We start from the raw sequence: 26,740 nt of genomic DNA, 5'->3' as shown, positions 1-26,740 counted from the left end.
AGGGCTAATCTGTCAGTCACAAAACACTAGTCCCCCATTCCTTTACTCAGCTCTTTACCATGGCATTTTACATAAACAATGGAGGATCATTTTTGTTATAATTCCTATGGCAGTGCCTGCTATACATACAAATTCCAAAGAAATAAGCTCAGTGTTAGAAAAGATAGAGACCAAAATGCATATACCTAGAGATGTTAATACACTTTTTTTCAAATGTTCAGGAATACAGAATGAATTTAAGATTTCAAACAATGAGAAACTTACCAAATAAAACATGACAGATTTGCCCATTCTTCATTCTGGTGGTGTTATATATAGCATACCAATTTTTGGTGGTTGATTGGGCCTGTAATACACTGAGGAAATATGTTGTGACAAGAGGAAGAACTGTGTGAAGTTCATTATACATTTTAGGGACAGCCTAAGCAGCTCACTCATAGCTGTTGTGACATTTCAGTGTTCACTACAGTAGCATGTTCTGTAGAAGTAGATTTTGCTTATGCATAAGCAAATAATATTTGCTTGCATAAGCAAATAATATTAAGACCAAATATCCAGCAATTAGTATTAGTACGGAAACTGAACTCCATGTGTACAGGTTTTGTTGGCTCCCAGCTCTTATTCTTCTACAAATCTTCTCTGGCTGATTTCTAATATAAGGCTGGTTATCTGGGCTGGGGAATCAGGATAACCACTAGAAGGCAGCAAGAAATCAAGAAAAACTCTCTTTCCTGCCATCTTATGAACAGTCGTTTTTTTGCAGCATATATCTGGTAGCTCTGAAGTTTGAAGAAACAATCCTGTGATATTTTCAATATATAGACAAGGTATTATACCTTGTCAACTGAACTTTTCATTAGGGAAGTGATAAAATGGAGAGGATTAAATATCTCAATTTGTGCTGCTATTCTAATCCTTTTCTAAAGAGGTGCCAAGACCTGAATGCACTACTGAAAAATGCCACAGGTAGCATTTTTCACTTAACACCACAACTGAGACCAGAATTCCCATTGCTAAACAGGATGGTTGTTAAGTGAGTAATTTTATTCATTAAATTTGTTTGCTGCCCATATCTCCATAAAATCATGCCTATTTTTACCTCCTATTTTGCAGTTGTTGTGAATCACAGTCAGTGAATCCGTTTTCCCTCATTGACTTTGCTTGTTGGAAGCCACTGGGAAGGTTGCAAATGGGTGTCATACGATAGCAGGATGTTGCAAGCATCTTAAATACATGCTGGTTTCCAAACAACCAAATTTTGATCACATGACTATGGGGACGCTGCAATAGTTGAAAGTTTGAAGAGTGATTGTAAGCCACTTTTTCAGTGTCATTGTAACTTTGAACAGTCTCTGAATGAATGGTTGTAAGTCAAGAACTACAGGTAGTCATCTTATAGCAATATTTTTCTTTTCTCTCTATCTTTTGTCTAGTAGCTAACTCTTTTAGTTTGTAAAGGCAGGATAGTGTTTTCTAAGCCTAAGGGCAGGGAAATGTCTTTTTACTGGTTTATAAGTGATACTGGAAGTTCTTCAAGATGAAAAGTGAGATTAAATGCTCTAATAAATTTAATTTGGCTCAAATAGCAATGTTAGATATGTTTTAGAAATGGTAGTAACCATAGAATTTTGCCGCTTTCTCATAATTTGGAACAAAGCACACAAGACCCACATCTAACTGACATCACATAATAACCAGTGATACAATCTAAAGAATTTTGTTTAAAAGAATGCAAATCAGCTGATCTGGTAGTTTAAAATGAAACAGAGTTGAGAGAGAGAGCATAAAGTCTAACAGTAATTTAAACATGCGTTATATAAAAAGCCAAATATATTTCTATTCAGCAAAAGCCCTAGGGACAGAATTAGTTGGCAGTCATTTGCGAATATGATATACAGTATTATTTCTGTTTTATGATCAAACACAGTTACCTTTTGTTAGACAAATAAAAAAAGATATTGATTAAACAATTATGCTACTGACTGACAGTAATAATGATTTACTAAGGGAGGTATTCAGTGGTAAGCGTCTATCAGTGGAAACAGTTTCTACTGATGGATTAAAAAGGAAGCAATTTCTCTTTTCTAATTCATCTTCTGTACTGTACTTTCCCCGCAATCAGGCAACAAACACTGGAGGAATATGTCCCCTATTCAACTAATCAGCTATTAGCTATTCAGCTAATTCTCTAGAGCATATTTGAAAGCATGTGGGAGACAGGATTGAGAGGTGGAGAAACAGAAGAAGTACCTGCAGAGAGATTCACCACAGCAATGATATGTACCATTCTTAAGTCACTGTATCTCAGGAGTACAAAGGCAAGTTGTATTATTTTATTCCTTCGTCACTTTGCTATTACACAAAGTCTAAGATTGTATGGGAAGTATTTGAGATCTGCTCCCTTTCTATTCTTTCCAAGCTATGACAAACTTTAACAGGAAGAAGTGGCTGGATAAAGCAGACTGAGTCCAACAAGGTCAAACTTTTCATACACATGGCACAAAATGACAGCAGTCAGTTGTTTTATTGTAAAATAACAATTTGAGCTGGGCAACTATGTAAAATTAATAAAGTCATTAATTAAGCAACAGGGCATTCAAGATTGGATAGATTGGATGTTAGAAGAAAGAAAAAACAAATACTATTCTCCTCTATCCCCCTCCAACCCACATGTGAAAATTCAGGTTAAAAGCAAAATGTATTTACTTCCAACCAGTTTATTTATTATTATTATTATTATTATTATTATTCATATTTATAGACCGCCCCCTCTCCCGAAAGGGACTCGGGGCGGTGTACAGTCACTAAAATACGTTATAAAATACATACAAAACAGTTAAATAATTAAATACGTAGGTGGAGGAGGTTGCAAGACTGTACATAGAATAATAAATATTAAATATAGTATATAGTGTATTAAAAACTTTTTAAAACCCCAAACCCAATTAAAATGAATAAATCCCCGGGAGGTAGAACTAAGAAAGTGCCAGGCCAGCTGATTGAAATAGGTGAGTCTTTAACTTTTGCCGGAAGGAACGGAGGTCGGTGGTAGTTCGAATGTCAGGGGGGAGGTCATTCCAGAGGGTTGGGCCCATCACAGAGAAGGATCTACTCCTAGGTGTCGCCCGCTGGCATTGACTAGCAGACGGCACCAGGAGGAGCCCCTCTCTGTGTGAGCGGATAGGTCGCAGGGACGTGTGTGGTAGGATGCGATCCTGCAGGTAACTAGGTCCACTGCCATGGAGCGCTTTAAAGATGGTGATCAATACCTTGAAACGCACCCGAAAGGCCACAGGTAGCCAGTGCAGCTCGCGCAGGAGAGGTGTTACGTGGGAGTAACGTGTACTTCCCATAATAACCCGCGCGGCTGCGTTCTGAACTAGCTGCAGTCTCCGGATGCGTCCCAAGGGGAGCCCCATGTATTAAACTTATGTGGCTCTCAAAAGAGATCACTATGGGCATTGTACAGCAAAAAAACTATATAAACAACAAGCATGTCAAACAGTCATATTTAAAAAAAAAATCACATACAAGAGATTTGATCAGCAAAGGGGCCACCTGAAATCCTCACCAATTACTTGAGACCACCAGATGACAAAGCCAAGTCTTAAAGGATAACAGGAAAATAAGGAGGGGCAGGTAACAAACAACTGTTTATTAGTTCTCACTTGAGTGACATCCCTAGTTATTCTCAGGACAGAATTAATCGGCACCTTGCATTACTTCTGATATTGCTATTCCATCAAATCAGAGACCCCTGCTTTATCAAGCTATGATTACATAGAAACATTCATTTGTATGCATCCCTAAACTGATCAAGCTATTTATTTCTTTATTTACCAGTATTTAGTTTGTCAAACATGTACAAGATAGCAGGTATAAGTATAAACATGGACATGAACAAAGGAAATGAGTACAAATAAATGGGGACAGTAGGACAGGGACTGTAGGTACGCTGGTGCGCTTATGCATGCCCCCTTTATGGACCTCTTAGGAATGGGGTGAGGTCAACAGTAGACAGTTTAAGGTTGAAGCTGTGGGGTTTTGAGGATGTAACAACACAGTCAGGTAGAGCATTCCAGGCATTGACCACTCTGTTGCTGAAGTCGTATTTTCTGCAATCGAGTTTGGAGTGGTTAACCTTGAATTTGTATCTATTCTTCGCCCATGTATTATTGAGGTTGAAGCTGAAGTAGTCATTGACAGGTAGGACGTTGTAGCTGACAATTTTGTGTACTGTGCTTAGGTCAGACTGTAGGCTGCGTAGTTCTAGGTTGTCCAAGCCCAAAATATATTTGCTCAATATATTCTCCAGTTGCTGCCTTGATAGCAATGGAAGAGATAGCTTTAACCCTAATAGGAAAATAAAGTTCAATTACTGATCTGGTCTATCTTTTTGCAATGAGTGATTTTGGCATCTTGCCCTTTTACAATGATTTTGAAGCTTCTCTACTGATGCTGCAAAAGAAGACCATACAACACAATGTGTATTTTCATGTGTTAAAAAAAAGACCCATAAACAGGATGCCTTGTCCTTACAGCTACCCGCCCAAATTACACTAGCTGAAAGCAGAGCTATCAGTGAAAATACCATTTAGAATCAACATAATTAGATTCTATTTCTAGTTTTGAGATAGTGTTTTGATTGCAGGAAGGTGTGCCTTTAGATCTTTAGCACCTGCTTCCCCCTAAGGTTATGAAGAAGAATGCCTGCTGTGAATCTAATGACTCATTTCTACCTGCTGGTGGGGAGAGGGAGATTTCTCCTGCCCTCTGCAAAATGCTCATGCTGCATATGCAAATTCTTGTCAAATTGCACCAGGTTACAAAATGACATGAAGGTGATGATGGATAAGATGAATTTGCAAAGCAAATTCCACCCAGTTCTAGGTCAACACAGTTGGAGTAATTATAGTATTAAAACAACTGTGTATTCATTTTTCAAAAAATAAAATCTCCCGCAAAGGATGCTTGTTTCTGTTTAATTATGCTCCTTTGAATGAAAGCTGGAACCAAGGAAAGCAAAAGTTTAGTTATGTACATGGAAAAGCTTAAAGTACTCAAATACATAAGAAAGGCTGAGACCATAAGAAAGGCTGAGACCAAAGAATTGAGTCCTTTGAACTATGGTGCTGGAGAAGATTCCTGCAAGTTCCTTGGACTGCAAGGGGATCAAACTGGTCAGTCCTAGAGGAGATCAACCCTGACTGCTCTTTAGAAGGCCAGATCCTGAAGATGAAACTCAAATACTTTGGCCACCTAAGGAGAAGGAAGGACTCACTGGGGAAGAGCCTAATGCTGGGAAAGATTGAGGGAAAAAGAAGAAGGGGACGACAGAGAATGAGGTGGCTGGATGGAGTCACAGTAGGCGTGAGCTTAAATGGACTCGAGAGGATGGTAGAGGACAGGAAGGCCTGGAGGAACATTGTCCATTGGGTCATGATGGGTCGGACATGACTTCACAACTAACAATAGCAACAACTCAAATACACAAATTGACTGAGAAGGATAGAGTGGGAATAGTTGCTTAATGTGAAGGGGCGTGAGTGGAGACACACATACAAACTAAGCTTGATAAATTAGAAAACATATTCAGGATTAACATCTCTGGAATGGCTTAGCTTGTTTAGGAAGCAAGTTCTGTGCTTTTTTCTTTTGACTAAATCTCCATCAAGTGTCCTCAGTACAATAGATGAGTGGCAGATTGAAACCAAATAAGCTAATGTTTTCATAGAAATCACTGAGAAACAAATATAGTGGATCAGTAGGAGGATTTTTCTTTGAAATAGCTTCACTGCATCTGAAAGCCCTCTAAAAAAATGAAAAAAATATTTCTTTCTCTCTTCTTCAAAACCTATTTCAAAACACAAGATGAGATTAAGAAGGCTGAAGGGGCTATTCTCAAAGGAATCATTTTACAATCCTGTTGAGATTATTTTTTAAAATCATCAGACCATTGTGGTTTTCATCAGAATCCTCCAATGAATTAGGATGCTCAACTTCTCCAGACTGAAATGTTATAATAATTAAACTAAGATCTCTGAGTCATTCAGGAACATACATACATAGGGATTTTCAAGTCAGAGAAACAATATTTGGAAAAGCAGAGCACAATGACTTTTAAAATCCAGTGAAAACGTAGACACCAATAACTTTAATGTTTATTTCTTATTAGAAGAAATATAAAAAAGATAATACCATAGAAGGACTCTTGCTGCAGCAGTCAAGAATAACCCAGGGCAAATAAATGACCTATGACAGTGATGGCTAACCTTTTCCGGAGCGAGTGCCCAAAGTGTGCACCTGCGAGTGCCAATAACCCCCAAAATGCCATCCATGTGCGGCCTCTCCTTACATGCCTCGCCCCCGTGCATGCGGGCCCCCATGCCCCGCTGCATGCGTGGCAGAGATCTGATGACCAGCTGGCTGGTGAGAGGCATGTGCGCATGCGCAGAGGAGCTGAATTAGGGCAACGGCTTGCGTGCCCACAGAGAGGGCGCTGCATACCACCTGTGGCACGCATGCCGTAGGTTTGCCATCATGGACCTATGAGATACAAGCTGAAAGTACTCTATGAGACATACAGTAGTTTCCACCAGGCTAATATCCTCTTTTTCTGCCTCATCATAGAATCAGAGGTTTTAAAGTCAGTTTGCATTAGAACTTAACTAGGGAAGGAGAACTTGCCACATCATTGGTTCATTGAGCTGCACTTACTAGTAAAGAGTTGTCTCTTGCTTTCAGTCAGAATCTGTCTTCCTATTACTTAATTTCATATTCTATATCCTGCATTGAAATTTTCTTTGTGACATACTTTCCGATAGCCTTTCAGGGATTTTAAGACTGCTAACATAATGCACAACCTCTTCTCAAGGTTAAATGTACTTAGTTCATTTAGGGTCTCATCATGTGATTTAGTTTCCAGCCTCCTGGCCATCCATATTGCCCAACTCTAGTTTATTTTCATTCTTCTTAAATCAGGGTGTCTAACACTGGAGATAGAGCTTGAAGTAAATAGGTTGTTGTTACACATTGACAATTTCAGACTCAACCTCTCCCTCGCAGTCTCCACTATTGCTTAAATCCAATAACTTTCCACTTGTTTTTTTCCCCATTACTTTTCCCATCTCCTATTCTCTGAATTATTGTAAAGTCCTATAATAGCAAAAATACTATATGACTCTGATGAACTGAGCTACCACTCATGAAATCTTATGGCCAAATAAAGTTGGTTAGTCAAGACTGTTTCAATATTCTCCATTCCACATATGCAGTCATGTTTCTTCAATGGGGTCTTAAAAGTATTTTCAATATAGCAATACTGAAGCAATTATATTATAGCAAAAGCATAGCACTAGCGATATACCATTTTATAATACTTTATGACACTCTTTAAGCTGCTTACAGAGTTAACATATTGCCCCCAACAATGTAGATACTCATTTTACCAACCTCAGAAGGATGGAAGGCTGAGTTAACCTTGAGCCAGATCGAACTTCCGGCAGTGGACAGAATCAGCCTGCAATACTGCATTCTAATTACTGTGCCACTACAGCTCTTTATATTATATCAAATTGCAATCCTAATTACTTTCCATAGTTTGGGAAATGTCAGTAGAGAGAGGAATTAGCCATTCCCGAGGAACCTTTTGTCAACCAAGTCCTACTTCTCTGTTCCATGTTATTTATAGAACAGTAGTGGTGCAGTGGTTTGAATGCAGAATTGCAGGCTAATTCTGCTGATTACCAGGAGTTCAATTCTGACCAGCTCAAGGTTGACTCAGGATTATGGAAATTGAATAGGGTATGTTTAAATATATAGAATCATAAAATGAGAGGAAAGGATGTTAGAGGATTTCTAGTCCAATTGCTGCCAGTCCTCAATCCTAGACAAATGGCTATCCAATCTTTTCTTGAAAGCCTTCTTGGCTTTCACCCATGACTTTAGAAGGCAGGCTGTTTGATTGCTTTATAGCTCTCAAAGTTAGGACATTTCTCCATATTTCAAGTTTGGATGTCCTTCTTGAGATCTCTCCTTGCTTGATAACTCTTTGCATTTGTTTTTCATTTACTCCTGGGTACTCTGGATAATGTCCATATCTTCTACTCTGTGATATCCCTTCATACATTAGAATACTAATATCATAGTTTACTAGCCTTTTCCTCTTTAAGTTAAATATACTAAGTTTCTTTAACTGCTGTTTGTAGTTTTTGCCTTCCTAGCTCCTTATCGTCTTTATTATTATTCTATGTACTTACTAATTCTTCAGCATCCTTTTTGTACTGTGGTGCAGAGGTGGGTTCCTACCAATTTGCACAGGTTCAGGCAAACCAGTAGTGGTAATTTGGCCTGGGTCGTGGAATCGGCAGTGACCCAGGCTGGCCATGCCCCCGAACTGGTTCTCCAATCTCTGCTGCTGTTGCAGGCATGTTTTTTATTAGTATTTCATGGTCATTCCGCATATGCAGGCCAATTTGCAGTGAACTGCACATGTGAAGTGAACTGGTATCAATGCAGGTAGGAACCCACTCCTGTTGTGGTGACACAGTATTCTGGATGTGGTTGGGTCAGTGCAACACGGAGCAAAACCATCAGTTCCGATGATCTTGACAATATACCTCTGCCCTTGTGCCTAAGGCAAAACTATAACTCATAGCTATAAGTCTCTTGATATCTAGCCTTGTGTCTGAAATTAGTATTCAAAACTTGCTTTCCCCATAGTGTTTGATTAATTGATTATATACCATCAAATTTAAGCTCTTAGTGACCACATAGACAGATTTTTCTCCATGATGCTCTGTTAACTGGTCCTTCAGGACTTTAGTTATGATATTTACTGTGCTTATATAATACCACCAGTTACTGAGGAGCGATAAATAAAGCAATCATCCAAAGATTTGTCCAAGCTTTTCTCTAAAACGGTCATAATAAATTCATTCCTAATCTTGCCCAATTTCTTTGTCTGTAAATTCTTTAATAATACCATAAAAAAATCTTTTATAGTTTCCGAAGTATTTATACACAACTTGGTAAAGCCAATATATCTGTCTTTGTTAGGGGCTTTCCCCGATCACTACTGGCTTCAGTGGGGTATTTATCACTTTCAATCCAGGCATTGAAGATTAATTGCTTTGTGAATTGGCTTAATGCAGATGTGCTGAGCTGCAGGAACCAACTAATAACTATTCTAAAACCGCAGTAAAGAAGCTCACTTTTGTGTGAGAGATAGACAATAGACAAGCTCTCTTTTTTTAGTGGCTGCATTTTTTTGGGGTGGGGGCTGCAGAATGGGGAGGCTGAATTAATGAGGGGGTAAGCCTGAGAAAAAAGTTAGTGGGATATAATTCTTTCCTCCTTCTGAAAACTTATTTTCCCCCTCTTTCTCTTGTGGAATGAATTCAAGAGGTATATAAAGTTATGCAGAAAGCCCATTTCTGTTTTTCATTAGCTTGGTTAAACAGCAAATATCGGACAATTCATTTCTGAAGGAGTATAAGGACTTTTTGGAGGATGTGAGTAGGGGAGAGGGTTATGATAGGCATTCAGAATGGTGTTTACCTGTTCACTGAAGTGCAACTGAATTCATACTGAGCATAAGAGATGTGTAAAGGATTGAATGTCAATATCAGAAGTTGCCAGCCATTGTAAAGGAAGTGAAGGGAAAAAAAGAAGAAATAGGACATGATTGGCCTGTAGCTTCAGAAAAACCTGGATGAAGCAGTCTTGCAGTTGTTGGAAGAAAAATCTGGTCCAGTTCCAAGCCTGGAGAAAGACGCTGGAAATAAAATGGAGGCAGTCTGCAGGAAAGGATGTCTCTGTTTATTTGGTAGCTCAAATTTCAGAAAAGAAGGAACTTTAAAAGACAAGAGGAAACACATTTTTTTCTCGCTGAAGCCCTTAGACAAAAAATATGTATTTAGAATTTTACATGCTCATGGGACTATTTGGAAAGAAAGTGCCTGTCTCTGTTGTGCACAAAACAATCTAAAGATAGGATGGAATGGATACCAAATTTTGCCCAAGTAGACAAACTACCCTATGCATTTGCAAAGGGTGGTGGTGAAAAAGAACCCTTTGTTTGGGAGAAGGAACAGAAACAAGCATTTGAAACACAGACAAATGCCCTAAATCTGGCCACCCTCTTGCCTAACTAGGGGCCTCATGGGTGAGTCAAATGGTGGGAGAATTAAACAAACAGACACAAAAAATCCAACAATATTGTGTGTCCCTTAGCCCACCATTTCTAAGCACCTCTAGTCGTAGCATTCAGGTGGGAGAAAGTATAGGTAAGTGGAAAGGCCTGTATACTGTGGTTAGGTGTTCTCCACTTGCAGTAAGAGTGTTGGAATCCAAGTTTTGGATTCACTGGACTTGAGTTAAGCCAGCTGCTGATGAGTATTGGGAGGCAGACCAGGACGAAGCCCGTCTTTTAGTGGTACTCTTGAGAAAGCACCCCCCGATAACTGTCCTACCGGCAATGGGTAAACTACATACGGGGCAGAAGAGGCCTTACTGGCGTCACCCCTGGAAGCTGACATCTTTATGTATGGCCAAAGATTTGGAGGAGGAAGACAACATTCCATTTATTAATTATAAGATGTATTAGGAAATCTGGGAACCTGTCAGAGGATGGCTAGTCGAGCATACATAGCCATAACTGCACTTTGCATTGCTTTAGTGAGTGTGCTTGCCCTTATTGTGAATTGTTGTGTTGGATATTCATTCTACTGGAATCACTCCCTCCCCAGCAGGTGCCAAGTCAAAAATCATTGATTGTGACAGAGAGTAATACGAAACCCCTGTAGACACTTATGTTTGAGGAAACCTGGAAGTGTGCTCTTTGTAGTGCTATATTGGTCCTGCGATTGTGGACATTATATGTTGCAAACAAGAGGAAGTTTTGGGAAACACCTAAGACTGAAATTTCCCTTTCCCAAGTCACATATAACCCTAACCTTCTTCCTGACGTGGTGATTTTGTAGATTAAGAGAATTGTGATTGGGAAGGTTTTGTGTAAAGGACAATTATGAGTTTTTTGTGTCTTTGGCTGTTATTGGCAAAAGACCTGTTGAGTGATAACATCCTGAACAGTAGTTCCAGTGTTGTGAGAATGCCCGAGTGACCCCCTCCCCCTTGCCCTTGAGGGAGGATCCGGAGATGTTGGAAACCCCAAGGAACAGAGAAGTATCAAGGCACAGGGTGTAGATGCTTTGGGACAGGTCCGCTCCTGCCAAAGACGCATTATTGATTGGTGGGGTTGATACCCTAGACTAAGCCCACCCCAAGTCCTGTAGATCTTTGAACCACTGAACTGCCGACATTTCTATCAACAAGCTCGGCATCTTAGCCACTGAGCCACAGCGTCCCTTCATTCCAATTTAATTTTTTTTTAGTTACAAAAATCTTTTTAAAAGAAGGGTCTGGAAGAATGTTGTTTGTGAAGGAAGGAGATGTTTGTGAACACCCTGGACTTTAGTTTTCCTACCCTCAGGTTTAGTGGATAGAGAACAAAGTTATTCATGAGGATGAGGTAGACCATAACCTACTACTAGATAAAGTAGAAGAATGTGTGTTCGACAGCATCACCACCAGATGGATTCATAACTGGCTGACCAACTGCACTCAACGTGTAATCCTCAATGGAACTGCATCTACATGGAGGGAAGTATGCAGTGGAGTACCCCAAGGCTCTGTTTTGGGCCCAGTACTCTTCAACATCTTCATCAATGATTTGGATGAGGGAATAAATGGGGAGCTCATCAAATTTGCAGATGACACCAAGCTGGCAGGAATATCCAACACTCCAGAAGATAGGCTTAAGATACAGAAGGATCTTGACAAACTTGAACATTGGGCACTATCTAATAAAATGAATTTCAATGGTGAAAAGAGTAAGGTTCCCCATTTAGGCAACAAAAACGGAATGCACAGGTACAGTATAGATGATACCTTGCTCAGTAGAAGTAACTGTGAAAGGGATCTTGGAGTCCTAGTGGACAATCATTTAAATATGAGCCAGCAGTGTGCAGCAGCTGCCAAAAAAAGCCAACACAGTTCTAGGCTGCATAAATAGAGGGATAGAATCAAGATCACGTGAAGTGTTAATACCACTTTATAATGCCTTGGTAAGGCCACATTTGGAATACTGCATTCAGTTTTGGTCGCCACGATGTAGAAAAGATGTGGAGACTCTGGAGAGAGTGCAGAGAAGAGCAACAAAGATGATTAGGGGACTGGAGACTAAAACATATGAAGAACGGTTGCAGGAACTGGGTATGTTTAGCTTAAGAGAAAGAAGGACTAGGGGAGACATGATAGCATTGTTCCAATATCTCAGGGGTTGCCACAAAGAAGAGGGAGTCAAACTATTTTCCAAGGCACCTGAGGGTAGAACAAGAAGCAATGGGTGGAAACTAATCAAGGAGAGAAGCAACTAGAACTGAGGAGAAATTTCCTGACAGTTAGAACAATTAATCAGTGGAACAGCTTGCCTCCAGAAGTTGTGAATACCCCAACACTAGAAGTCTTTAAGAAGGTGTTGGATAGCTATTTGTCTGAAACGGTATAGGGTTTCCTGCCTAGGCAGGGGGTTGGACTAGAAGATCTCCAAGGTCCTTTCCAACTCTACTATTGTATTGTATTATATATAAGCCCATAAAAAATAGAACTAGTCATAAATGAAATTATTAAATTATTATTATTATTATTATTATTATTATTATTATTATTATTATTATTATTATTATTAAATGATTGAAATTCTCCGCCATTGGAGAAAAGGGAAATTGTATGGATGATGTATCAGAATTTCTCCAGGGAAAAGACAATTTTTCCCAAAAAAACCCTGGAATGATAAATTGAAAAAGCTCCATTCCAGGAATTTGTTTGTTTGTTTGTTTGTTTGGATTTATATGCCGCCCTTCTCCAAAAGGACTCAGGATTTCACTGAAGGAAAAGAAGCAGGGAGACAATGAAAGACAGAACTCAAATCATCGACTATTTCAAAACCACAAAATTTTCTCTCTCCAGCAGTAGATAAATTATTGTCTACCTTCTCACTAAGCAGATGTAACCCTCTAATTTTTCGGCAGATCCCTCTTTCCCAAACTTCATCCCAAGTGAAGATGGCCATGGTCCCCTGGAAAACATACTGGATCATTCTGAATGGCCCCTCTCAAAGTTTACAGCACTGCTAATATCCAGTGACTGAAACTCCAGAAAGTCTGGCCTTTCTTAGGAGCCATCATTGTGTAGTGGTTAGAATGCAATATTGCAGGCTAACTCTGCCCACTGCCAACAGTTTGATCCTGACTGACTCAGCCTTCCATCCTTCTGAGGCTGGTAAAATGAGGACTGAGATTGTTGGAGACAATATGCTGACTCTGTAAATCACTTAGAGAGGACTGTAAAGCACTATGTAGTATTATATAAGTCTATTGCTATTGCTAATTCCAACTTTTAACAAACTTTTGGTGAATCATTCAAATCTTATATAAACTTTAAACTTATTTGTTGGATCTAGCAAGAGGCTCAGGATTTGATAAAAAGTCTGTAGCTTTTATATTTTATATTATATTAGTTTTTGCTCCCATCTTTCCACCGAATGTTGAAAAGTTAATTTCTATACCTGGTCATTTTTTTCCACTTCATTCTTTAAGACAATCTGCCATATCAACCACATGTAAATAGAGGGATTTTCAAAAGAAAAACATTTTTATAATAGGAAACAGTTGCTACTCCATTTTACTCAATTTTTCCCATCTTCTTCAAAACTCTCAGCCCTCTCAGTTATAACTACTATTTTGAAGTAGTACTGAAGCATTTTTCAAGCAGAATGGCTCAAGAGGTAAACAAGTGGTTGCTTTCTTCATAACTATGTTGGTTAAATGTTATTGCTTCATATTTCAGGGTAAAAAAACTTTTCTGGGATGGTACATGACACATAGTTTAATGCTTTTAATTATTATAAACTATTGGAGTATTAGCCGCGTTTACTCTTAGTAATAAAAATGGGTAATTTTGAATGTTGTAAGAATGTTAGGATTCTGTCTAGACAGTATTTTATTTATATATTTGTTTATTTATGAAACTTATATCGCTGCCCATCCCACAAAAAGTGACCCTGGACTGCATACAACAATTAATTAAAACAATAAATATATAAAACAATTATTAAAAATATAAAATACAAAAAGCACAAGGCACAAGATAAAGTATTTAAAGGAAAATTGTGGAAATATGTATGCAAAGTATATATGTGTATCCTAAACAGAATATCATACATAAACAAGACATTCCTAGAGGCCCTCTTTACAACATGGGATATATTATATTTATCCCATAACACCTTTACTTGGTCACTGAATCAACCTTGATAGAAGTATCAGTATTTCACAGATGTAGCATTACATCACATCAACACATTACTTGTTGAATAAGTTCATAATGGCTGGGTTGAGACACCATATGAAGGTATCAGCTGTAGTTTGCAAGCCACAAATGGCCAACCCAGACTAAACAAACTGCGTATGAATTAATGTGGTAAGTAAACCTGGATATATAAAATTATGTAGTCCTTGTGGTGCAGTTGTTAGAAGGTAGTATTGCAGGCTTACTCTGCCCACAGTCTGGAGTTCGATCCTGACCAGCTCAAGGTTGACTCAGCCTTCCATCCTTCTGAGGTCAGGAAAGTGTGGACTCAGATTACTGGGGGGGGAATATACTGACATTGTAAACTACTCTAAGAGTGCTGTAAATCACTATGAAGTGGTATATAAGTGTAGGTACTGTTGCTGTTATGACCAGTGGCTTTTATCAGAAACAGTGTCCCCATATGCTGTTGGTAACATTATGTGGCATGTTCTGTTTTTATTTTATCCATTACAAGGATGCATTAATAGGTGCACAGCAACAGAGCAAAGCTAAAGCTAGATATAGTTGAGATGTTTATGTCATTTATTTTCCCCATAGTCTAGGAAGACAGGATAAAGTGAGATAGTGACTTATTTGATGCTATCAATCCAACTTCATGCTACTCTCCCAACACTCTGTCCACTAAATTAGGCTGGGTACTATTGTGTATGTCATACATAAAACGTGACATTCAATCATGATGTAGGGGGAAGAAGGAATGGCCTCGAGGGACAGAAGGAACAGCTGCTACCAATGCAATGGTCAGATAAAAGACGTCTGAGCCTAGGGCAAGAATACAATCTGGTGAAATGTCTCAGACAAGCCTCTTCCTAGTTTGCACAAAGATAAAAGGAGATAGGAGGGAAGTGCATTCACACTTGTAAGAATCTGACTATAGCTTTATAATAAAAGGAGTACTGACTTACAAGGCATCGATGCCTAGTCTGATCAACCTTAAAGGTTTTATGTATTCCCAGCTGACACCCCCCCCCCCCAAAATGGGGGTGGAGAAAAAGATGGTGGGAAATCTCTTGTACCATGCCTTTACTTGAGTCTTTAGAATATCAGCGTATTATTAATCTATTTGTGGAATGCTTTTTAATTACTTCTAAAGGCATTTGAAAATAACTTAATAACAACCTTGTATCTAGTCAGATGCTGGCATCTTATTTTATTGCTTATTAACATCTTCCAGGGGAAAGGATTCTCAGTAAATATAGACTTGGGAATCTAGATACACAAAATAAAAAACAGAAATCATTGAAAAACAACCCGTTCTGTCCAATGTTACTGGTGAGTAAGCCTCTTGCAACCCTTATCATTTATCTAAACAATCATGCTCCTCAATTTATTCCTTTTTTATGATGCAACGATGCCAGTAGGAAATCATATTTAAAAGTTCTTATATCAAGAGGTCTTTAAGATGTTAATTTCTAGCTATAATTTAATTAAAATGCTCCTGGAAGTAAGAATAACAGCAACAAATGTTAATCCAGTGATAAAGTGTCAAATTTATTTTCTACACATGGGACATCCAGGGAAAATTAAGTATATTTCACTTCCATTAAAATATTGCATGCTTAAAATCTAAGATTCTACCAAGAAATCAGTAAAATCAATGATCAAATTGAACAATTGATCAATTTTGTTCCAAAGTGACTTCGATGTGCTTTAGTTTTCCTGAATTGCAATTCATGGGGGAGATTTTAGTAAAATGTAGCTTTGTGATTAACAGCACAATCAAATCCTATTGAATCCAATGAGGTGCATTTATTAGTAAAAGAATATAGGATTGCAATCTCTACCAACTGAAGATAATAGATAAATTTGTCAATTCTTTGACTGACATGAGATTCATACTGCAATCTCATAGATGTTCATTAAAAAATTCTAATGAGACCATAATAGTAACAACAGGTAGATTGATTATATGCTGTAACTCCCTACTGTCTCTTAGTGATCAGATAGATAGAGTTTCTCTATGATGATCAGTGACGTGCAGTCAGGGGAGGCAGGGAAGGCAGAGCCTCACCGCTCTCATCATGAAAATAAAAAAAAATTACTCCGGGAAGCCGTGAAAGTGGCTGGGAGAGGCGCGCGGCTTGGTTTAGCCTCCCTGGACATCTCAGCAGCAGCCCCAAGTTTGCCGATCTCGCCATTTTTTGCATTGGGCGAGCCTGGGATACTTGCAAGGGGAATGGGACCACGTGTGCAGGCGGCACCTCAATGCCAGCCTCATATCAGCGCAGCCGCGGTCCCCTTCATGTTGGCTTAGGAAGGAGGGGAATGGGACCACGTGTGCAGGGGAAGGGGATCGCGGCTGTGCTAATCTAAGGCTGTGCGCTGAGGAGCCGCCTGCACACGTGGTCCCATTCCCCTTGCAAGGATCCCGGGCTCACCCGATGCAAAAAATGCCTAGGTAACATCATCAGTGCTAGAAGCGGGGGGGCGGGGAAGGAGGAGAAAGGAGAAGTTTCTCTTCTCAGAAATGTCTTCTCAGAAGGGGCCTGCCTGCCCCTTTCTGACATTTCTGAGAAGAGAAACTTCTCCGTTTGGGCTGCGCCCGTGCGATCGGAGCAACCACGCAGTTTGATGACGTCACCAGCCTCACCAGTCTCACCGCACGTCACTGATGATGATATGTTTCTAAGCTGGTCCTTTCATCTCTGCATCCATCACTACTATAACTGAATCCATTCACCTTGTTGCTGGTCTGTTTTCTTTAATCTTTCATAACATTTCAGCCTCCTCTAGAAAGCTAGGACTTTGCAATATATGTCTGAAGTAGACTTGCTTGAGCCTGATTGTGCCTTCAGTGAGAACTCTGAGTTGATTTGTTCAATGACCTATTTTTTTTAACTTGGCTATCCATAGCATTCTCAATTTCCTCCAATATCAAATTTAAAAGCACAAGTGTACTCTTTCTATTTTATTATTTACTATAGTATAATTTTATAAAATATTACTAAATTACTATAAAGCATTACAGAGAATACCATTGCTTGCACTCTCATAATCTTTAACGGTATGTAGAACTGCAGTCTTATTTACATCTAACTTATTTTTGAAATTTACCCCATTAAAATAATAGATCTGGGTTGTACAAATCCAACTGATCTCTAGATAGTAGCAAAGAGTTATGGAAATTCTTAAGTCTGTACAGTCATCTCTTGGTTTTTTGGATTTCTGTGGCTTGATATAACTATATGGATTTTGTGGCTGAAATAATATTTGTCTACAAATGGCTAGTATGCTGGAAGTGAATTCTTCCTTCTTTCCCTGGATGCATTGATTGCTATTGTTAATTTTGTTTAATTAGTAAATTGATATTTTTATTACTTGTATCAGCAGTTGCATGTTAAAGTTTACATCACTATGAACACATACTATTTTTTTTAGATCTGATACTTAGTTTCCTGTATTGGAAATCTGATCTTCAATACATGATAATAAGAAACGAAACTTATTTCATATATGAATATTCATGTTGATGAATTACTTGTGTTAATTGGTTATTTGAACTGAAGTTCTATGGATATCACATTAATACTTACATTATGCAAACATAATACTTTATAATATCCTTTTATGTATTCATCTACCTGTGATCACTCAGAAATCAAGTTATGCATGAACCAAAGGATTATCTCAGAGCAATGAGTATTCATAGTTACAGAAATTTTATATCTGGTAAGCTAGTAATGAAGGTATATCTTTAAAAATTAAACTTCCCAAGATGTTCCATATTTTTATTTTAAATAACTCATACTTCCCTCCAACATTTTGGATATGGAATTACCTTAAAACAAAAACCCACTGAGGGAGATGAGCAGTAATAGGAAATATAAACAAACCAACAAATATTTTCATGGGACTATGAAACATACCATTCACACAGAACTGAATGAAATAAATATTCTGCAACATTGTGAACGCATGGTAAAGTTTATCTCAGAAGAGGGGGATAAAATTTGATAATCCTCTTCAGAAATCACTGTTGAGTCATAAAAATAGTTTGATTATGCAGTAACAAAACCAGCTGCCCTAAAATTTATATTAGGAATTACCAGATCAGGATACATCTACTCTATTCTACAGTCTTTTAGGATCAGATTTCAAATCAGAACAGCCAGATTAATTTCTATGGAGGATTCATTAAAAGACTGCAGAAAAATAGAATAATAGAACTTAACACACCTAGAAGCAAACAAAGTCATAACCAAAAGCCAACATAAGTTTGTCAAAAACACATCATGCCAGACTGGTCTTATTGCATTCTTTGACAAAGTGACAAAAGTAGTGGACTAGAAGAATGCTGTTGATATAATTTACTTGGACTTCAGTAAGGCATTTGATAAAGTAGACTATAACTTACTACTAGATAAAATATAAAAATGTGGGTTAGACAGCATCACTACCAGATGGATTTGTAACTGGCTGACCAATCACACTCAACATGTATTCCTCAATGGAACTGCATCTACATGGAGGGAACTATACAGTGGGGTACCCCAGGGTTCTATTTTAGGCCTAGTACTCTTCAACTTAGGAATCAGCCCCTGCAAAAAACCCCAGATTTCTGTTTTGCCACCACTGTATATCTACTCTAAAAGCTCTGTCATCACACCTAATAAATGCAAACAGATTAGAGATAACTTCATTTGTTCTTCTCCCAATGTGATACATGCTATCATCTGGCAGCAGTTCTACACAGGACAAACTTTGTGCAAAAGAATTTATGGACACAAGTTTGACATCAGGATTTACAAGTACAGAGTAATATTGGAGCAGTTCAACCTCCTAGGACACTCCACAGCAGATCTCAAAGTGATGTTTACAGCAACTGAGTGAGAAATAGCAATCTCAGAAGGTCTAATAAACACTATTTTTAATACACCTGATAACATTACTTGATAATGTGTTGTGATATGTCTCATATATAACCTTCATCTTTATAACCAACCTGGTTCCCCTTTCTCCCTTTGGAGAGAAGGCAGAAAATTTGGTGGACTGTTTTTCTATATTTCCTAGGGAAAAATAGAAATTTTGCAGTCATTTACCAAGAGTAAGACTTCCTCTTAGCAGCAGCAATGGCACTGCTGCTGAAAAATGTTTTCCTTTCAAATTCTTTGGAACCAAATTTTAAAAAAGTTAAAAGTCAGGGAGATGGCAGCCCCCTGGAGAAATGATGGTTCAGTGATAGACAGAATAAAATATTTGGGCTTTTAACTAAATATTTGAAACAGTACCTGACTTCACTGATGAGAATTTCTTTGTAATTCTTGTTTCCCTTGTAATGATTTTTCAAGCACATTCTTTTTCTTCAGATAAAATGAGACGTGAACAAAAATGCAGGATTTTTTTTTCTACCTAGCACTAATTCACATGCATCCTCAGTTCAGAGGTAATTTTGGAGGCATAAACAATGGGGAGAGACGTGGCCTCTTTTTTACCTTCCCTTTAGACTTTTTCCAAATATCTGCCAGTACAGAATTAGAAACAGAAGTTTGTCTACCAATAGTATTTTAAATACACATTCCTCCTGTTTTTGCTGCCTCAATCATCCCAGCCTCCATTCCATATTTCCTCCTATCATTAACCTGTCTTCTTGACTGCTTCTGCTTCCTGATTGAAAAATCTGCATAGGAGGCAGCATTCTTAGAAGGTACCTGAATGAAGCTATGAAAGCCATGGAAATTGAAGGCTTGATCATGCAATAAAAACGGGACCTGCCTGCCTACCTATAGGCCCATGATAGTGAACCTATGGCACACATGCCAAAGGTGGCACACAGCACCCTCTCTGTGGGCATGTGAACCATCGCCCCAGTTGCTCTGCCACGTATGCGCGCATGCCTCCCACTGGCTAGCTGGTCTTGGGGTCCCTGCTGCACATGTGCAGGGCCTGGGTGCGTTCAGGGGGCCGTGTGCACATACTCAGGGGGCGTGGGCACTTGCGCAGGGGGGAGGGGTCCATGCACAGGGGTCACATGCATTGCATTTTGGGGACACTTGGTCTGGAAAAGGTTAGACATCACTGCTATAGGTCATCTTGTAACTAAGGCAGTCCTTCACTTACAGCCATTCATTTAGCAACCAATCAAAGTTACAACAGTTCTGAAAAAAAGTAAGTTAGGATTGGTACTCAAGAATAACGGTTGCTGTGTCCCCAGGGTCTTGTCATGAAAATTTGAGTGCTTAGCAACAGGCACGAATTTACAATTTTTGCAATGTCCCAAAGAACATGGGGCACATCACCATGTTCAACCTCCCCAGATGCCTTCTTCTGGAGCGAAGCCAGATTTGCTTAACCATATTGTGATGCACTTAACAACTTAAGCAATTCATTTAACAACCATGGCAAAAAAATTGTTAAATTCAGTGCAACTCACTTAACAACTGTCTTGTTTAGTAATGTAAATTCTGGTTCCAATTAGTTATCTATAAGATTGGTGTAAGAACCTTAGCAGAGCTGCACTGACATTTTTCTCTTTTTGAAAAAAAAACCCCATTTCCTAAGAACAAGAAATGTTGAAAAATGAAGGTGATATTTTCTGCAAAGTACTCTGCCAGTAATTCCCGCCAGATTTTGTTGATGTTGTATCTCTATTTATTTTACCTGCATGTCTAATGAAAAAGACTGCTGCCAATCGGAGCTCATGCACCATCAAATATGTTCTTTCTTTGAGGTTAAATTGGAAAGATTTCAAGGGGGGAAAAAGATGTAACACAACAGTTTTAAAGAATGCATAGACAGAGAATAGTTTGAAATTCTATAACATTTTAGCAGCACATGTTAAATATCTAAATAATTATCCGCATGAATCTGGCGGTGCATCTTTATAAACTGTTAAACCTGGTATATTCCTTGCCATGGTTGTTAGTTAGAAGCCTTTAGCTCTCTAATGAGCTCTGCATACATATGGATATGCAAATCTGCAACTGGACTGCCACTTTCAAAAAGGTACATTATTAGTCTGTTCCCTGTTGTGCTTGCTTTTTCCTGCTGTTCGCTGCCAAGCAAATGTTTCAGCTCCAAAGACCTACAAAGATCAAAACACCTGCCTGGCTGGGAAGTGTAACAAACAGATTGGCTATCCACTATTTGTTTCTTATATTTTCAAATTCCTGAAGCTCACTTAGAATAATTACATGAAAAACACAGAAAATCAACAACCAGATGTTCACTAGCTGATGCCACAATTTTTTTAGCCACAAGATTTAGCCACTGAAAGCCATGTCTGGCAGGTACCCGTATTTTTCGGAGTACAAGACGCACCTTTTTCCCTTAAAAAAGAGGCTGAAAATCTGGTGTGTCTTACACACTGAATACAGCATTTTTTTTGCCTCCTGAAACCGTGCCCCTTCACCAAAATGGCCATGCATAGCTTGTAGGATGCTTTCAGAGAGCTCCTGGGGGCTGGGAAAGGCAGAAATAAGCAAAAGATGGGCCATTTTTTGCTCAATTTTGCCCCTCCAGCCCCCAGGAGCACTCTATAAGCTTTCTAATGCCCTATTTTGAACAGAAAAACAGGCTGCTTTTTGCTAGTTTTTGACCTCCCCCCCAGAACATTCTACAGGCTTCCTAAGGGCTATTCATGCCCTTTTTTGAAAAAAAAAAAAACACCAGGCCCGTTTCCGCGAAAAACGGGCCGTTTTTGGGAGGTTTGCAGAGTGCAAAAACTTTTTTTTTTAAATTTGCCTCTTCAAAACTTTGGTGCGTCTTATACTCTGGTGCGTCTTATACTCTGAAAAATACAATAAATACAATAGACCTTCAGTCTTAGTTATATAAGGTACAGGTAGATCTTGACTTAGACCACAATGGAGCCCCATATTTCTGTTGTTAAGTGTGGCATTTGTTAGGGGAGTTTTGCTCACAAATTCACAAAATTCATCTGAATTTTGATCACAGGACCATGGGGGTGCCACAATGGTTGTAACTGTGAAAAATGGTCATAAGTCACTTTATTCAGTGCCGTTTGAAAGGCCACTAAATGAACTGTTGTAAGTCGAGGACTACCTGTACATTTGACCGTTCCCTGATTTAAAACCAGTTTGCCTACTAATTATACAGAGAGTGCGGTATGATTTATACAGTTGATAATTTTTCCCCATCAACATTTCAAAACATTTGGAAGATTTTGACATTTTATGAAAATATTATGTAATTGCATAATGATTTGCACTTGCGCTGCTATGTGATAAAACTGACAATGATAATGCCTCAGAAAAAAATGTATATATTACAAATTAGTGCTAATGGCTCTTTCACCAAACAAAATATCAACTGATTCTAAAGAAACCAGCATCTTGATCATTTAAAATTAGTTTTTTGCCTCTCTTTTCACCTCACTAGCTTACATAACATTAGCAAATGCCTACAAAAGCAACACATTTAGACCAATGGAGCCAATCAAACATATACCAAAGCTGGCACATCAGTTATGTAGCTTTAATTTAATTTATTCGGTTTAGCTACTGCTCAACTCCAAACTCCAAACTAACTCTGGGTGGTGTACAATAAATAATAAAATCAAACAAAGTACAAACTACAGAGAATGCAAAGGAAGAAGGAAAGAAATAAAGAACTCTAGAACAGATGGTGAGTTGTGCAAATGAAAAAAAAATGCTTTGATATCTTCATTTTGAATTCTAAGAATGATGGTGGGTATGTATGTCGTTAGTTTGGTCTTTCTAGTTAATTTTAGTTTTATTTTTTTCACTACATTCCATCTCCTTCATTACTAAAGCATGCAGATCCTGTCCATTTTTAATTCTTGAGTTACGTAATTAGCTAACGTTATCAATTGTTTGATTGACCAGATGGGTATTGATGTTTCTTCCTCCAGTTTTAACCATGCTCATCTTCCAATCTAGCTTCCTTTAATATATAGGCTGAATACATTAGGGTAGAGCATACAGCTTTGCACTCTTTCCTTTGTCAATCTGGACCTGGTCTGTCTCACCATGTTTTTTTAAAAAAATATAATTGCATTGAACAAATTTTTAATGAGGTTAAAAGCAATACAAATATTAACAAAGAAACCAAGAAATAAGGAAGAATAACAAATAAGTATGAAAGAAGTAGAAAAAAATATAAATGGAAAAGAAAAAATGAAGAAAAAAGAGAAAAGATTATAAAGAACAAGCTTTTGATCTTTTTGACAGCAGTTATAAATGCATTTATTTATACATTTATCTCTCTCTCTCTCTCTGGGGTTACGGTACATAATATTTTCTTCCTTTCTATAAGATATCCTTTTTGAACTCCAGGTCCAAAAATCTAAGTACATTTGTTTTATTTTTTAAAATCAGTGCCAATAGTACTCCAAAATATCCACAACTCATTGACAGTGACAAGCCTTTGACATTTTCCTATATTGCTTTTACCCAATATAAGTGCCTGCTTACTGGGATGACCTTCACAGTCAAAGTAAAGGATGTCAAACTTATTTTCATTGAGCGTTGTGTTTGACTTCAGAGGGGCATGGGTGGCTAGGGTGGGTGGGGCCAGCTTGATATCACTTGTGCCAGAGACGCCTGTGATGGCCCAAGCACTCTGCGAGTGAAAACGTGCTCCTGAGTTCCGTTTTTGGCTGTGACGGCCTCCTGCAGCCCTCTGCCAGCGAAAACGGAGCTCCGTTTTTGCTGGCAGAAGCACTGCAGCCAGTCCTTCACTGTCACTGCATTAATTGGTTTGCCAACTTGTGCTTATATTCTGAGTTATATAGTAGACTGAACTGTTTCTTATCTGACAATGCTTAATGCGCATGTCACATAATACGTCACACATTCTTTACTTTCCTTCTGATCTTCCGTTCACCTGCCAAGAGGACGCAGGCACATAACTCTGCCAAAATGTAGTTAATTGAGTTAGCAAGATTTTTATTTTATTTTATTTTATATTAAAGTGTTTTTAATTAGAATATGCTCCGGGTTTTATTTCCGCTTATTCAGAAATATGCTACTAGGAAAGCCAACAGTCCACGCCTCCTTAATTCAGGGTGGAACTTCCCCTGACATTCACTGTTTTCAGGGCAGCCCCGCAGGCCAGATCTAAGCACCCGGCAGACCAGATTTGGACCGCGGGTCTTGAGTTTGATACCTCTGGTGTAAGTGATTCTGCTGTGAATATATACCCTTGTCATGCATTCCTTACATTATTCACTCATTCTCATAAGTATCTCTCTTGCACAAGGAGATCATTCAGCGGGATTTGGGGGAGAAATAAAAAAATAGCAGAAAGAGATCAGAAATATATGTGATGATAAAAATTTATTTTATTTTATTTTATTTATTTCTTAGATTTTTAGACCGCCCCTCTCCCAAAAAGGGACTCGGGGCGGTGTACAGTCAATACAATAAAACCAGTCATAAAATTAAATACATTTAAGCTACATTTAAGATACATTTGGAGGGGAGATAGGCTGTACTAAGAAATAAATAATTCTAATCCTAAAAACATCACAATTAAAACCCCAAACCCTAAAATAAAATAAATCCCTGGGAGGTAAAACTAAGAAAGTGCCAGGCCAGCTGATTGAAACAGGTGAGTCTTTAACTTTTGCCGGAAGGAACGGAGGTCGGTGGTAGTTCGAATGTCTGGGGGGAGGTCATTCCAGAGGGTTGGGCCCATCACAGAGAAGGATCTACTCCTAGGTGTCGCCCGCTGGCATTGCCTAGCAGACGGCACCAGGAGGAGCCCCTCCCTGTGTTAGCGAATAGGTCGCAGGGACGTATGTGGAAGGATGCGATCCTGCAGATAACTAGGTCCTCTGCCATGGAGCGCTTTAAAGATGGTGATCAATACCTTGAAAATGTTGAGATCACAGCCATGATCATAACGTTCTTTGTGCATGCATCATAATGCACATAAAAAAAGGGCTGCGCTTTGTTCATGCAGTCACCACCACCATCGTAACTGTTTTATCCCCACAGGGGAGATCCTTGAAAAATATATATAAATAATGTGTCAGGTGAATCATTCTGGAAAGATCTTATAAATGCAGTGCCAAAAATAACAGAGCTTGGGAGAGTTAGTGCAACAATTTCATTTATCCCATAACATGTTAAGCTAAACAAGCATGATCTTTGACCTAGGTTCAAAATGGTTGGATTGCAGCATTGTTGGCCTTATAATCAGTTGCTTCTTTTTAGTCAAAACTATATTTCAAAGTAATTTACACTTAACCATTTTAACACACTGTTACGCTATCTTGCAACTTATGATGTAATAAAAATAGCAAGCAACAATAATTTCTTAGAACTAGGCTAAGATCTTGTATAAGATAGAAGGTGCACGTTTCCAGGCGGTGTGCTGAGTGTATCTTGCTTTTTGCTGGGTTTTCCTTTGTAGTCTGTTTCAATTTCCTTCTACGTTTTGAATATTTTCTCCTAATTTTCTCTTTTTTTCTCACAATGTTTTTTCCCCTTAACTTTGAAGACTCCCAAATTATAACCTCTTATTTCTGTTCTGTCTTCTTATTTCTTCTCTTCATCACTTTGTTTTATCAAAGCTCCATGCTTAAAATAAGAATCAGAGCTTTTCTTTAAAAAAAATACATGTTTTCCTTCCATTTTTTGCCTCTGCATACCTCCCTATCTAGGACTTAATTTGTATCAATGCTCAGAATCAAAATCCTTAGAAATGCTGCTATATTGAATCTCCTGCTGTTTGGTTCCTCACAGAGCACTTAGTGTTCAGAACAGTTAAATACAGCACAATGCTTTTATTAGCATTTTTAAACATGTTAGTATTCTCCTACTAACGCATATATAATAAATTGTGGACCCTGTCACCACCACTTTGGTCACCAGAGTCCTGCCCTATAGTCAGGGGTGGGCTGCTGGGGGTTCACAGGGATTTGGGAGAACCTCCAGCTAAGATTCTGTGTAGTTCGGAGAACCCCCAAATCCCACTCCTGGCTAGCCCCTCCCCTCCCAGGAGTCCCCACATGGCCCGTTTTGGATGCAGGTAAGTGCAGGGTGCACGTGGAGGCTTGAGGAGGGCGAAAAACGGGCCTACTGGAAGTTCAGGAAGGCCAGAAATGGGCATTTCCGGCTTCCAGAGGGCCTCCAAAGCCTGCGGAGGCCAGTTTTCCTGTCCCAGAGGCTCGAGGAAAGCCTCCAAAGCCCGGGGAGAGAAAAATGCCTCTGTTATGTCCTAGCCTTGGAGACGTGGGCCCGCCTCCATCTTTCGCCCATTGGTCACAGCAAGAGCGGGAAAGTTACTGTGCAGTGATTGGCTGCCCATGAGACAGCCTGCATATAAATTGCTGTCAAGCGGGAAATGTTTAAGCTTGTTGGTTCTGGAGTTGCTGTTGTGT

The sequence above is a fragment of the Natrix helvetica genome, assembly GCF_964273705.1.
Source record: "Natrix helvetica genome assembly, chromosome: 2".
Taxonomy (NCBI): domain Eukaryota; kingdom Metazoa; phylum Chordata; class Lepidosauria; order Squamata; family Natricidae; genus Natrix; species Natrix helvetica.
The sequence above is the reverse complement of the archived record's forward strand: the minus strand, read 5'-3'. Positions refer to the sequence as shown.